This window comes from Thamnophis elegans, chromosome 1 (genome assembly GCF_009769535.1).
Source record: "Thamnophis elegans isolate rThaEle1 chromosome 1, rThaEle1.pri, whole genome shotgun sequence".
Taxonomy (NCBI): Eukaryota; Metazoa; Chordata; class Lepidosauria; order Squamata; family Colubridae; genus Thamnophis; species Thamnophis elegans.
In genome coordinates, this window is record NC_045541.1 from 126,782,854 (window position 1) to 126,799,350 (window position 16,497).

At 39.1% G+C, this 16,497-nt stretch overlaps 1 protein-coding gene across 1 annotated transcript in view; it reads left to right on the top strand.

The window, feature by feature from the left end:
* The window catches only part of AKAP6 (A-kinase anchoring protein 6), a 227,767-nt gene that overhangs the window by 61,414 nt on the left and 149,856 nt on the right, over window positions 1–16,497 (top strand).

Below are 16,497 nucleotides of genomic sequence, written 5' to 3' on the forward strand. Positions count from 1 at the left end.
ATATGTTATGGAGGAAACAGAAAACCTGCTGCAAGATGAATTATATTGCTACGGCAAAATAACATTTTATTCCTCTTTCCCCCACCCCACCCCCAAAAAGAAAGGAAATGTGATATAATTCTAGGAAAGCACAAATTATTAAAACATTAAAAATGTTGTGAAAATGTTGAAAGTGTTGATGCAATAATTGTTAGCCTAGGACTATTTTTATTTTCTTTTACAGTCCTGTGATGTAATTTATACCCTACATCACTATAATGTCACAGGGACTACCCAATAACTAAATACAGCAAGAAAATCTTCGGTGCAGAAAGTGCTAAGGGGGAGGGATTCGTATTATGCTACATATCAGTTGATGAGTTTTATAATTAAATAATGCTATCAAGATTTGGTTGCATTGATAGTTAATGTCATATAAACCAACATCATGTTTATTTAATAGTTCATTTATTCCTCCAAATGTTAGATTTGATTACACACAGGAGACAAGAGTAGAAGTCCATTCTTCCAACAGTGTAATTTTATCAGACAGGCAGATATCAATGGATTTCACCCTTAGATTCTGATTTCTGTGTATCTTTTTAGGGGCAGGATGCTGCTTCTAAGGAGCTTAAAGTAGATATATCTTTTCCTGTTGAGAGTATATTTTTGTCTTTGAATGGCATGTTAAGGTGAAAACTGAAAAAATAAACAGAGCTGAGACACACTACTTCCCTAATGGACAAGACCAGAGGGAAAATGAAAAATATGGAAAATTACTTGGAAGCTGTTAATATTTTTATTGTGATTTCATTAATAATTTCATATTTATTTAAGTATTACTTACTGAATTGTCTGTGATGCTGAAGTCATAAATAGGTACACAAGAAAAGAAGTATAAAAGCTTTATAGGGAGTTTATAAAACCTTCATGATACAGTAAGAATAATAATCAAAAGCAACAATTTATCTAAAAAGGAACTAACACCCAAAGCAAATTCTTAAGATGGGGGGGATTGAATGACCTTTTTTTTAAAGCCCTGCATAATTGCTCTGCCTTAAACTGCTTCAAGGTTAGAGCCAGTTGAATTTCCAAGAGAAAGATAGTCCACTGTAGAGGGACCACCCTGATTTCATGGAGATAAGGAATCAAAAGAGTTTCTCTTAGGATGCACATATTGGACAGGGTGATTCTAGTTGGAGTAGGTGAGCCTGCAAAAACTTCAGAGCCAAACCATTTGGAATTTAAGAGATGAGTCTCTATTGGTGGCTGATGCCAATTATGACAATTCACCACAACCAACTCACCATGGCAAACTTGCCATGGCCAATTAACCATGGCTAACTCACCACGGCCAACTTGCCATGGCCAACTCGCTGCAGGACAAGAGTTACACTAATACCAAAGAAATGGTGGAATAGAATAATGAAAGAAAGGATGCAAAAGGAGGGAGAGAATGAAATGTGAAGAGCAAAAATTTAAATATTTTTTATTTATTTTAAATAATTAAATAGAATTGTTAAATTGTCCCACAGATAATTGTCCCATGGTGAGTTGTCTTGCAGTGAGTTAGCCATGGTGAGTTGGCCACAGCAAGTTGGCTGTGGCAAGTTGTCCCATTCCTGATGCAGGGCTTCCAGTAAAGGTAAAATGTGCTCTTGGAGCGTAGAGCTAGTTAACATGTGGGACACTGCATTTTATATTGAGTGCCATTTTCAGGTGGACTTTATAGGCATCCCCTTGAAGGCGCACTGCATAGTCCAGATGAGTATGATTTATTTGTTGTATGATCCATCTAGGGCCATACTTATCACATGATTACATGAATTAAATGTGACAATATTTCAGCTCACCCACCAGAACCATAAAATGAAGCTAGGTCTGGTTTAAGCCCATTGAACTCCATCTGCTTCTTGTCATAATACATCCCTATGTTTATTCAGAAGTATATCTATCTAAATTCAGCAGGATAAATTATCCAATAAGTGCAAATAGAATCAGGATTTCAACAAAAGAATGGGTATGCTGGTAAGACCCGTGATAGTTTAGTTTTTATGTCTTACAATGGTCAAATGGATGCCTCTCAAGTGCTCATAAGAAATTATAAGAACTCATTTTGGAAGCATACTATTGCCAAACTAGGGTAAGATTGAGTCTCTAAAACTAATAGCTCTTAGTGGATTGTCTTCCATGAATGTATCCATCTCATTTTAATGGTGACCGCTGCTATATAACATGGTAAGGAATGTTTAAGAAGCATTTGCTTTTGTCGGTTTTAAATTTTTCAATTATGTTAATTGTATGATCCCTAGTCTTAATGTTTTGAGGGAGATACTCCCCCAACAAAAGAATTCTTTTCCTTTTCATTTTTTCCACGCCTGCATAATTTTATGTATCTCAATCATATTTTCCTTCTATTACTTTTTTTCCAATCTAAAGAATCCCAAACTTTCTAGTTTTTTTCTCATGACGAAGAAGTTTGGTAATTGTAATAAGTGTCTCTATATCTTTTTCTAGATGCCTTAAACCTTTTTTGAATGGGGAAACAAAACCTGTAAGTTCTAGATGCAGATACACAATATATTAATTTAAGGGCATTATATACTTGACATTTTCATTGAACCATCCATTAGACAAGATTTTTTTCTTGAGTAGTTTGAGACAAAGTCTTATCAGTCTGTGTATAAAATTAGAGGTTTTTTTTATGCTCAAGCATGCATCATTTTGCACTAATTTTATTTTTAGCAACTCATAAAAAGACAGCTCTTTCATTTTTAAAAAAATTACCCATTTCTTCCAATTTGCCTGGAAAACATTAAGCCAACTGGCCTATAATTTCCTGGATAATTTTTGGATCCTCCCCCAACTACAGTATCTTCCACTCTGAATGTTCAGTCTTCTGTCTTCAGAGCTGTCCAATTTCAGAATAAGATTATTTTTCCCGATTTATAAAAATGTATCGTCCCTGCTTTCTGCTTAATCATTTGGCGAAGTTATTGCTTCAACCATAGTTATTATATAACTACTCCTAAATTAGATTGTTTGCTTATCAATAGTACCTCTTCTTGACAAGACTAGACTGAGGATATTCACTCATACTTAATTTTTTTACTACATCCTAACAAGGCTTTAGGATCTGCAAATTTCAACTAGCATCAGTCAAAAGAGAAATTTAGAGTTGAGTGTTATTCACATATCGATTTGATCCAAGTCACAAACTCTGAAAGACCTTTCTTAAAAGCCTTATAGGTGTTATTCAAAGAAGCAAGATATTGCTATGAAGAACTTAACTGATGAAAAATCAAACGGACAAACAACAGAATTAGAGTTAGATACACGTCAGAGGTGAAATGCTACAGGTTCGGACCGATTCACCCAAACTGATAGTAAAAAAAATGCTACCAGTTTGCCCGAACAGGTACTTTAAAAAAATTATGATTGGGAGTTGCAGGCTAAAACATATGAAGAATGATGCAGGAAATGGGCATGTCTAGCCCATTTACTAGCCCGTAGTAAAAAAGACTAAGGGTGACATGACAGCAATGCTCTAATATTTGAGGGGCTGCCACAAAGAAGAGTCAGTCAACTTATTTTCCAAAGCACCAGAAGGCAAGGCAAGAAACAATGGATGGAAGCTAAACAAAGACAGAAGCAACTTAGAACTAAGGTGAAATTTCCTGACCATAAGACCAATCATCCAGTGGAACAGCTTGCCTTCAGAAGGTACAAGTACTCCATCATAGAAGACTTTTAAAAAGAAGCTGGACAGCCATTTGTCCAAAACAATATAGGGCCTCTGGTTTGAGTAGGAGGTTGGACTAGAAGACCTCCAAGGTCCCTTCCAACTCTAATGTTCAGTGTCCTGTTCTAACTATATATATGATTTTATTGCCTACCTCTATTAAGTATTCATTACATTTTTTATTTTGTTAAGTATTTGGTTTTTGTATTGTTTTTATATCCTTCTTTTTGCCACCAGTATCTCAGATTGTTAGGACAGTCTTTTAAATATTTTAAATCATTAACTAAAAATACTAGGGAAGAATACAGCTGAATCAACAGAAATGCACTCTTTTTGCAAAATTGCCAATAAATATGTACTTAGGTGTCTAAGATTGTTTCTTTCCTAATTCATCTATATCTATATCTATATCTATATCTATATCTATATCTATATCTATATCTATATCTATATCTATATCTATATCTATATCTATATCTATATCTATATCTATATCTATATCTATATCTATATCTATATCTATATCATCTATCTATCTATCTATTCATCCATCCATCCATCCATCCATTCATCCACGTCCATGTCCACATATACATACATATACACATACACATACACATACACATACACATACACATACACATACACAAAGTGACAAGTAGCTTATTAGGCATCACCTGAAATTTGGCTTAGAGATTTTAGTTCCATGGTGACACTACTAAATAGGATAGAGAGGAAATTATGAATGAATCCAAAGACCGAATGGCTAAAACAAGAGAGCAGGTCAACATGTCAGGAGACAATATGAGGGGAATGGTTTTAGTTCTGGCTTCTGCTGCCATTGTAGCCTTTGCAACTGGCTATTTAACAGGGAGGGAAGTTAAATGTTATGATCTGAATCCATCATTTTAATCTGCCACTGAACGTATGTCCAAGTTTTGTTCAGCACCAGCACAGGGGGAGAAAACAAAAGGCATTCTTTTAGCTGATTCTGCCTTGCTTTGCAATTAATCTGTTGCTCAGTCTAGAAGATTCCCCTGGTCCTTTGGAAGAGATCTTGGGTGGGAGATAGGAACTGCGGGGGAAGGAGGAATTGATAAAGATCATCACCTCCCTCTTTCAGCTAGAGGAAAATCTCCTGTGCATCAAAAGCCTCCTGCTGATAGAAAGAGCACTTCTCTCCACAGGAGACATTTTCTGAATTCACGATATGTGTTGATTTTTATTAAACAGCCAGTCCTTTGGCTGTGAGATTCTAGTATGCTGTTTATCTGAAAAACTCCAAGCAGTGAAATGGATTTCCATAGGTAATTCCATTACTTTAATGTATATTAATTAATTCTCTTTCCATCCTGTCAGCACTATATAAGTTTAAATTGCTAATGGCCGCCCAAGCTCCTGAAAGTGTGTTCCTTCCCTGCGTTTTGGTGGAATGAGAAAACAAAAATCAAAATAAGAAAGATAATAAGAAAAATCTCTCTTGATTTCCACAATACTATTGAGCCCATAAGAAGCCTGTGAAGCATAATAGAAAATCTAAGAAATACATCTAGAGGGTATTTTTCTTTTGTTTTCTTTTCTTTTTTCACCTTGCTCAGAGACAGCCATGGAAAGCTGATGTTACAAATCTCTAAAGCAACCAGAAATAGCAAGGATTTCAAAGTCTCTAGAAAACTTTTCCCTTAGGAGTTTTTAAAGGAATGTTTTCCATCTTACCATAGGGCCTTTTTATAAGTATATAGGGAGAGCAAAAAAAAAAAAAAAAAGAGGCATTCATTGAAATATAAGCATTTACTTTTAGGGACTTAGATTTTTGCATACCTATATAGTTGTGCCTTTTATTATGTTGCAGGTATTGTTCTATTTGATAACTGGATGTAGAATTTGGGATACCTTTTTTTTCCAGAAAAAGTTTTTTTTTTTTTGCCAAATTAGAGTTAACTCTTTCACTTATAGCATAAGCTATCCTTTGATCTTCAAATAAGAAAAAAGGAAATGGGTGGAAGGGATTATTTACTTAGAAAATTAATATCAAAAGGATGATTTTTGAAAGAAATTACCAGTATCAATGCTTTGGAAATGATTTTTTTTTTAAATTGAATCTTAGTATAGAAGAAATGCATTTTATAAATTACTTAAGAAGTAATATATACAATAATCTTGTTTCATTGAACCCATTAAGGAGCTTGCATTTTTCTTGTAGAAAAAGATGATCTCTTTGTGTCTGTGTGTGTGTGGGGGATGATAGGCCAAAAATTCTCCCCATGAGTTTATCCTCAGCATTGTTTCCCTCCCCCTGCCCCCTAGCCAACATACACATTATGTTTTTTCTTTTTTATCTGCCTGGAAATAGAACCCTGGATTTTCAATAATTCTGCCAAGGCCGAGGTACTCAAGAAATAACTCAGTGGTAAAGAATACAGTGAGCTTTGTATGAAAAAGTCCCAGGTTCAATTGGTGGCCTTACTGCTAGGGAAAACGAACCCCTTGAAATCCATATAGATATAAATGCAAGCCATATAGAGCATTCTGAGCAGAAGAAACAGCAGGGACATCATTTAATAATCACAAGCTTTTTTCTTCTTTTGAACACTTTATATTTCTTACAGAGATATTTATTTGAATGGAGTTTGTCTTTGTTTTGTTTTGTTTGAGCTTTTGTTCATCATTTATAGTATCATTTATTCTTAGTAGAACTAATGGTGGACTTACTGGCAAGAAATTTTTTTTAAGAAAAAGAACATAATGTGAATATTGCAAAGCAATTTACATTCAGACGTGTTATGTCATACTTCGCTCTGCACAGGATCTGGTGGCAAATGATAAAGGGTAGCAAACAAACACCTCAACTGTTGCAGAGTGGAGGTAAGGTAGGTTAGGCTTCTTATCTTACAATTTAGTATTACTAAACACTAATTTAACTTAAATTGCCTAAACAGCCACAATTTAATCTATTGCAATCTCAAAGTGGGACACAGTCCTGGTGACATCAAAAAGGCTTGATGGATGACATGTGTTTTGCTTTTTTTCCTCTCTTCGTCCCTACATCGCTCCTTCCTTCCTTCCTTCCTTCCTTCCTTCCTTCCTGTCTGTTTGTCTTATTTATGTAACTTATTTTCTGGTACTTTCTATAATCATCATTCTTAGTAATAAATTACACCAACTGCCTCTTTTTTCACCTTGGCTATTGCCTGATTGAATCCTGAAACCTATTTTATTTTTGTAGGATTCTATTCTGCAGTAATTATACAATTAGTATATTCTATATACCATAAAGTAGCATATTAAAATTTACTATGGAGGAACTTCCTCAATAAGTTTGGTTGTATTTTAAGAAAAATAGTGACATTTTCACTGTTTTTCTCAAAATACAGCGACACTGATTTTTAATTTGAGCCATGTACAGAGGTGGAGCTACCCAAGGTACTTTCTTAGTTCATCTTCTGCACAATACAGATATGTTCAAACTATTGAGCCTAACCTACAAAAGCTAAAGTTGAGTGGTAAAAATCAGCAGAGAATGGTGATATGGCAAAGAAGATTGAAAGGAAAGAATTGAATTGTAGTTACCTATGCTAAACTATGGCTGGGATTCTAATGTATGTTGATGGTTCAAGCTACACTGCTTTTTCTGGGATACTTTAGCATTATGATACTGAAAAAATATGGATGAATTGATTTGAGTCTTTTGATCAATAAAAGAGAAATGTCACACACATAAGGAGATATGTTGCTTTTCTCTAGCTCATTTAAAAAGCTTTTCAACTCTAGACTTCTAATCTCCAAAGGTTCCTATTATGATAAATCTACTATGGTCAGCAGTACTATAATTGCAGCAATGATTTCTAAGTAAGCTATAATTCTTTGCTCATTTACTTGGAAGTAAGTTTCTTTGAACTCTTGTGAGGTTAATTTTGAAGTAGATATATTTAGCATTGCATTGAAAATTCTGGAAGTAAAAAACAGACATATAATTTCTCATAATAATGGTTTGCATATTAAAAGAGTGTTGGCTTAAAATCAATTACTATACTCTAAAGAGAGGCCAAAATACAAAAACTGGGCCCTAAGATCTTATTTCATCTGATGTTATATTATCACTCAAGGTTTAAAATAAACTGGAAAATTCCCTAGGCTGTTCTGTTCCTTCCATATTGAGCTGCATGTAATTTTTTCAAAATAGAATGGTAGACAATCTTTTTAAGGTTCTTCCCAGCTTATTGTAGGCAAGTATTCATTAGGATGAAATGTTAGAGAGCAGTTGAATTTATGGGGAAAAAACAATGCAGCCTTCAATAAGATATGAGATTGTCTATTCCTTGCAAAAAAAAAAAGACATTGCCAGATATTTAAAACATTCATGGCAAAAACATAGGATGCAAAACACCCCATTTTCCCATATGTTCATTCATAAAATTTTGACTCAACTTCTACTCTTTTGTTTTTAAATGGATAGGGAACATAGAAAAACAAGGCAGGAAGGGGCAGGAAGGAGAAAAGGAAGTTAAAAGGCAGTTAATTTAAAAGGAAGGAGAAAAGGAAGTTAAGGAGGAGAAAAATGGTTGCTGGTTGAGAAATGTGCAGCCTAATTGTGTTCATCAAAATGTTTGTTTTGATTGCTCTTTAGAATTGCTAAAAGGATGTCCTTAGCTCCCAGGAACAGAGCCAGCTAGAATCTCTTTTGAGTACCCTCCTACGATACTTAGCAACTGATGGATCCGAGGATTTGTTGTTGGAGTTGGAAGAGGTGCAACATCTGCTAATGCTGACAGTGTTAACTTGAGCCTGTGCTCTATTCCTGGATCACTTGCTGGCAATTAATACCTTGCATAAGTTAGATATAGAGATAGGGCCCAGTAGGCTCCAATAGAAATAAAGATGAGGACACTGTCCAGTGGTGGGTTCTGTATCCCGTTCCAGCTGGTGGCATCCACATGAATGTGAGCAGCGTGTGCACACACACATGCAGCATGCACATGTGTCTTACCATCCAGCGACACCTCCGTGAGCCTCTGCCACGTTCCAGTTGCTCACCGTAGTGGCACCCAGGCGCAGTACACGCCGTGCCCTTGCACAGAAGTGCCAAAGACTTTAAAGATGGGTAAGGAGTGTGGGCGGGCAGGTGGGACCCCCAGAGCACTGTACTGAAATGGTACCTGGTGCTCCAGGCAGGCTCCGGTATGCCCATACCAGGGCGTACCGCCTGCAACCCACCACTGAGACTGTCCTTCTCTTGCTTCCTTACTTTTGCTGCTGCATGCCTGATTTTCTCACTCACTTTCATGTGTCTGTGCAGGTTTTGGGGCATCATCACAGACATGGTTTGCCATTGCCTTCTTCCAATCCAAATTAAAGCCCTGGTTCTCCCTGAAAGTCTTCCCTCCATGTACTAATCAGGGCTACTTAACTTCTGGCTCAAACAACATTGACCAGCTAATGATGCAGTTTTCATATACTCACCTGTACAAAGATTGCTAAAATACTGATCTGTTGAACAAAGATCAAGATGCAGCCCAGACTGTTATTGCCAATGTTAGTTGTCTGATTTTTTTCCATTCGCATTATAATGGCATAAATGGCATATTTAATGTTTCTTTGCCAGGGATGTATACAGTTCCCTCAAACAGAGGTTAGCTGCATCCCAAGGAGTAACTATATGAGCAGCCATGAAGGAATGCTAGAGAAAAGAAGTTGAGTATTGAAAGGCAGCAATTAGAGCAGATTTCAATAACATCCATAGTGATCAGATATCTTCGTTTTGATCCCAATTGTTTGCTCATAGTTACTTTTGATTGCTTCTGCCCCACTTTGATCCATAGCTTTGTGTCTGCAATGGATCATGTACTGCTATATTAATTGTATAATATATCATATGTATATCTTATACATTCAATAATAGTAGTTAACTTATGGGAATCCCATGTACAGGACACGGTATTTACTTTCTGCCTATGTTTTCCCTTAGCTGACTACTTATCGTACAAGAACTAATATATAGTTTGCATGACTAAGTAGCTGTGCTTAGTAATATCATTTGTGAATTTACTGAATTCTTTTTAAAAAATAATCCATGTTCGTAGCAATCTCTACAATCTGCGGCATAGAATAACCCTTCTAGATAGTTATTGTTTTAAACATTAATTTAGAATTGCCCACATTCTAAATAGTTAGGTTGATTCTAATCACTAAATATTTATTAATGCATTGTTATTCCATTTTTTTTAAAAAAAGCACCGTATATACTCGAGTATAAGCCGACCCGAATATAAGCCGAGGCACCTAATTTTACCCCAAAAAGCTGGAAAAGTTATTGACTCGAGTATAAGCCTAGGGTGGGAAATGCAGCAGATACCGGTAAATTTCAAAAATAAAAAATCAGTGTTATTTGAAACTCAAAGCTATGTTTATTCAAGGGACCCGCTTAATTAAAGTGTTCTATAATATCAGTATGACTTATAATACTGCAAGTCTGCAATATTAAAATACTTGTATAGGGGATCCCCGGGATCCCACGAAGAGATCAAATCACAACCAGTATGCCACCTTCTTGGTATATTGTTTTTATTTTCACTGAGTTTTTAAAAATGAGCATTATTTCATCCTTTTTTTCTTTATGTTTGATTGGTATCTGCAATTTGTGTTAATTCTGTTCATACATATAATATAAATGAAAAACCCAGCTCTCTTAAAAAATATTTTAAGTTCTTTCTGGTGCTCCCTTTTAGAATTGGCCAACTAATATTTCTGTTCGCCCAACTAATGTCAGGCAGAGTTAACTGAAAAAGTAATTTTTCATGAAAGGACATTTTCCTAGGATTTTAATTGTTCTTACTGTCAGATTTCTCCTTATTTCCAGCCCAGCTTGAGTCTCCTTCTGACAAGTTTCCATTGCTTCTTGTCCTGTCCTCAGGTGCCGCCGCCTCCTCCTCCTCCAACAGCACCAGCACATTTGCTGCCCAGCGCTGCGGCTGAGGTGAAGCCGCCAAAGCTCCCGCTGGCGCCCCCGCAGCGTTGGACGGATATCCGGCAGTGCTGTTGGAGGAGGAGGAGGTGAACCAGCCTGCCATCGCCTGCCACCGCCAGCCCCGCCGCTCTTCCCGAACCCTTCCAAGCCCCACAGTCCAGCGGACGGAGCAGAAACAGCCCCAGGGCTTCGCTGCCGCTCCCCGCATTTTCTGGATGGAATAAAATGAGGTGAAAAGAACCAAAAATGTGCCGTTTTCTCCCAAGGAATCCCTGTAACTCTGCTTCTCAGCCACCATTCCTTCCAGTTGGCAAAGGCATTCAGGATTTGGGGATGGAGGGGGGAGTGTCTTCCCATTCATTAGGGGGGGGAGTTGAAGACCACTGAACCAGATTAGGGAGTGTGCCCAAACAGGAGTCAGGGAACCTAAGAAAGATTCCGAAGTGGCATCTGTGAATAGGCCCAGGTGGGAAAAAGGTGCCCAGAACATCCAAGGAGTTTGGATTATTCTTTATAGTATATCCATCCATGTCTGTCTCTGTCTCTGTCTCTGTCTCTCTCTGTGTATGTATGTGTGTATGCGTGTATGTGTATATATCCTCTATCTATCTATCATCTATCTATCTATTTATCTATTTATCCATCCATCCATCCATCCCTCTCTATCTATCAATCACCTATCCACCATCTATCTATCTATTCTAGCTGGCTGGGCAATTTGGGGAGTTGAAGTCCAAAAGTGTTAAAGTTGCTGAGATTGAGAAATGAGGACGAAACAAAAGGGAAGAGAATGAAACAAGGTCGTAGAGAGAGATTGCAAAATGAAAGGGCAACTTCTCTTTTTATTTCCTTCCACCCCCACCACCCCCACCACCCCCACCGTGCCTCTCTGGCAATTGGCTGCCCAGGAGGTGGGGAGGGGAAGATGTTTCACAGACAGCTGCCACCCGCCCATCTCTCTCTCTCTCTCTCTCTCTCCGCCTCCCCATCTGACCTCGGCTGCTCCACAGCGGAGACCCCAGAAGGCAAGCAAAAAAAAAAAAGGGGGCTCAGGAGTGGGGGAAGAAAACAAACCCCATCACGTTCCTATCTGTGAAAGCTCCCCGCTCCCTTCCTGGGCAGCCAATTGCCAGAGAGGCAGTGTGTGTACGTGTGTGTGTGGGGGGGGTTGGCAGCCCGCGGCGCGCCTAGTCCGCTGTGGAACGCGCTGCCACCCGCCCAGCGCTCACTCTCGCTCTCTCCCCCCCCCTCCAATCTCCCGCTTCTGCTTCAACCGGCCAGCAACTTGTCCCCGTTTGCCCGGGGACTGGCCTCTGATTGGCTGGCGGGGAGAAAGCCTCGCCAGGGAAGGAGGCGAGGACTCCGCGGTGACGTCATGGGGACGGCGCCCCCAGGTAGCGGCTAACCGAACGCGCTCCGTCTCCACGGGCTACCAAGGCGGCCGGGCGGGCGGCCGGGGTGGGAGTGGGGTTTGGACCGGAGAGGCGGCTCTCGGGTTCGAGTCCCGGGGTTGATCTCAGGCTGCGCGTGTAGGTGAAGAGGCAGCAGGGATCATGGCCCCCGGCCGCTGCGCGGCCCGGAGCCAGGTACTCCGCGGCCCGGCACCGGTCCGCGGACCAGGGATTGGGGACCACTGCTTTATACTATTGATGTTGTTTGTATATTTTTCTCATGGATTGCATCAGTGAGGTTTCTTCTCGGCGGGGCTGGCGGTGGCCGGCGATGGCAGGCTAGAATCCCCTCTCCAAGGGATCCCCGTGCAAAAAATGCGGGGAGCGGCAGCGAAGCCCCGGGGCTGTTTCTGCTCCGTCTGCTGGACTGTGGGGCTTGGAAGGGTTCGTGAAGAGCGGCGAGGCTGGCGGTGGCCAGCGATGGCAGGCTAGAATCCCCTCTCCAAGGGATCCCCGTGCAAAAAATGCGGGGAGCGGCAGCGAAGCCCCGGGGCTGTTTCTGCTCCATCCGCTGGACTGTGGGGCTTGGAAGGGTTCGTGAAGAGCGGCGGGGCTGGCGGTGGCCAGCGATGGCAGGCTAGAATCCCCTCTCCAAGGGATCCCCGTGCAAAAAATGCGGGGAGCGGCAGCGAAGCCCCGGGGCTGTTTCTGCTCCGTCCGCTGGACTGTGGGGCTTGGAAGGGTTCGTGAAGAGCGGCGGGGCTGGCGGTGGCCAGCGATGGCAGGCTAGAATCCCCTCTCCAAGGGATCCCCGTGCAAAAAATGCGGGGAGCGGCAGCGAAGCCCCGGGGCTGTTTCTGCTCCGTCCGCTGGACTGTGGGGCTTGGAAGGGTTCGTGAAGAGCGGCGAGGCTGGCGGTGGCCAGCGATGGCAGGCTAGAATCCCCTCTCCAAGGGATCCCCGTGCAAAAAATGCGGGGAGCAGCAGCGAAGCCCCGGGGCTGTTTCTGCTCCGTCCGCTGGACTGTGGGGCTTGGAAGGGTTCGTGAAGAGCGGCGAGGCTGGCGGTGGCCAGCGATGGCAGGCTAGAATCCCCTCTCCAAGGGATCCCCGTGCAAAAAATGCGGGGAGCGGCAGCGAAGCCCCGGGGCTGTTTCTGCTCCGTCCGCTGGACTGTGGGGCTTGGAAAGGTTCGTGAAGAGCGGCGAGGCTGGCGGTGGCCAGCGATGGCAGGCTAGAATCCCCTCTCCAAGGGATCCCCGTGCAAAAAATGCGGGGAGCGGCAGCGAAGCCCCGGGGCTGTTTCTGCTCCGTCCGCTGGACTGTGGGGCTTGGAAGGGAGCGGGAAGAGCGGCGGGGCTGGCGGTGGCTGGCGATGGCAGGCTGGTTCACCTCCTCCTCCTCCAACAGGCAACAGCACTGCCGGATCCAGTTGTAGACTCGAGTATAAGCCGAGGCGGCTTTTTTCAGCCCAAAAAGTGGGCTGAAAAACTCGGCTTATACTCGAGTATATACGGTATTGATTGTTATAGTCATTCATGGCTTGATGAATAATAAGGACTAAAGTTTGTATGAGTTGGCATTCAGTGTATTTTTTCTTCTCACTTGTTCAGAAAAAACTGGTTTAAATCAATTTTGTGCTAGACCACACTAGATTATATATTCATAATTTTTAAAGGAAAAATATATAGAAAATACCTTTAGAATCTTTACTGTGCATACATATTTCTTTATTAAATACTTGTCTTCTCTTACAAAAATACACACAATCATATCTCTGGAATAATATGTACTTCTGGAGATGAAAAGTATTTATTATAATGATTGGTGACTTTTTTTCCAAAAGCATCTCATACTTTTATGGTATTTGTGTGTTGTTTTTTTGTGTCTATAGAATAAACTAAAATCTTTCTGTATAGTGTTCTTTTTCATTAACAGTATTTCAATTTTTGCTGTAACTATTATGCTGAAGAAATATTATGTAATAAACTAGAAAAGAAATTTCATGTGAACAACAATATCCTTAAATAGAGACAACACTTAGATTTTACATGTTTGGATGCCATTAAAACTATTTTAGTTACTTTCATAATCCATCTGTTTAGATTTCTTTTTCTTTCTTTCTTTCTTTCTTTCTTTCTTTCTTTCTTTCTTTCTTTCTTTCTTTCTTTCTTTCTTTCGGTTTCTTTCTGTTTTTCAGCACAATATAACAGCCTTTTTATCTGTGAAATCTTTTAGCTCTACTCCCAGCAGAATACATAAAACATAGCTATTCTGCACCAGGGTGGGCGCAAAGGGAAAAGCAGGTAAAACAGTGTTTGAAGGGGGGGAAAAAAATCTATTTAGACATCGTGAATTTTATATCCAGCTGACTTCAAAATGCTTTATGCTTTGGTAGAATTGACTTTCTATGTGTGAAAAATGTTTAATTCCAAAGTCAGTGCGTTCCAAGGCTCTATAATAACCACCCTTTCTCAATATCAGGAAAGTAAGGAAGAGTGCCCACTTGGTGCCTTCTTTCCCAAACAACTGTGGAGATCCTATGACCTATGCATTTCCCAGTTCATCTTGAGACACTCTGAGCTTTCCACATTTTCAGTCTGTATTATGTAGCAATGTAAAAAGAAGAACAAATGTTCTGATATAAATGTTCGATTTTTGAAACATTCACAACTACTATTAGCGAATGCTAAAATGTTGAGTGAAAAAAAATGAAACAAATGTTGGCACCACCCCACTTCTTGGAAAAGGGTGTTGGATAATTGAGTGTCATAACTACTAAAGTGCTCTCTCTTGTCGCATGTAATCCCAAGGAGACATGGTGAGAGATTGGAAATCCCTGTGAAACTTTATCTTATGAGACAGAGAGACAACAATATTCTACAATATTTATGTTATACTAGAAAGAGAAATTGAGTGTAGTTAGTCCGAAAGAATAAAATTAAAGCAAGCAGTATTTTTTAATAATAGTTCCAAAAGATAACAAAAGATCTTGACTGCCTAAGAAGCACCTACTTGGGAATTCTAATTCTTGTTTTTATTGTTTCTAACCTAAGAATATCATGAAAAAGAAGAGAACATGAGAGCAGCAAAATAGCCAGAAAATGGAATGAGTGTTTTTTCTCTCTCATTACATAAACTCTGTTTTTAATACATAAGATTAACTGCTTTTGAATTACAAATAGATTTGTTTTAAATCAATATTATAGATTGATTTTTTAAAAATATTTTTACAAAAACAATTTTGGACTCTTGTGATGTTTCAAAAATTAAAATGCAGGTATTTTTTAAAATATAGCACTCCCTCTCCACCCCACTTTGTAAGTTTCTTTAAAACTGACCTGATTGTGCTTTTAGTGACCAAATTTAGGGGTATTAAATTACTAAACTCTATTAAATTATATAAAAATATTAAGTTATTAAAAAGTAATATACTCAACTGTTAGTTTTTAATTCACTGCAAAGTCTTTGGGATGGAATAATTTAATGTATTCCATAAGTTTCTTCATGATATCCTTTGACATAAAGACCTTGGAACATAGGACAAATCTTAATTAAAAAAAAGTTTAAATCACAGTGTAAAATGTTGATTTTCTGAGCCAGTACTGCTGCTGTTTTCAGTTTGTTTTTAATTCTCGAAAAGCATATTAAAATTAACTTTTTCCCCATTTGCCTAATGTGTATATAACTAAACTTCCTTCCTACTGTGAGACAGTTTCATTTATTGCTATTCGCAAACAGCTTTAAAAAGATGCATTGTGGATTGGACCAGAAGCTCCTTGAACAGTTTCTTTTAAAATAACACTACATACGTTAAGCTCAATTACACATCCAAACAGCCACAGCACACTTTTGGTAATTTATTCATTGATTTAACATAGTACCCAGAAGAGTCATGCCTGCTGCCAATTTTGTAATATATTATGTTTTAAATATACTCATGCTCAGCCATGCACGCCATTAAGGTGTGCATAAACCTGTGTTTTTCTCTCTTGACAGCTATAAATGTTTGTTATTATTACACAAAACATATGTTCATGTTGTTTTTGTCTAAATTATTCTATCTGGGGCTATAAAGTTTTAATGTTATTAGTTGCCCTTAGAATTTTAATGTTTCACTGCTGTAACCTTCTTAGGATTTCCTTACAATTAAGTAGGAACTAGTTCCGTACAGCCTGAAAGAATTTATTTTACCTCAATAGTTTTAGTTTAAGAAAGTTTTTTTTATACAGCAGAGTTTATTCAGTGGCATTTTATATAAGAAAACCTCTCAGGCGTTATTTTCTAGTTGGCCTTGTGTAACTTTGATAATTTTTCCTCATTTACCTATTTGTCAGAGTGAGGAAAAAATAGTTGCAGCCATTTTGAATAGCTTATTCTAAAAAATCAATTGCAAAACTTAATTCTGAGAAAGTGGGTCAA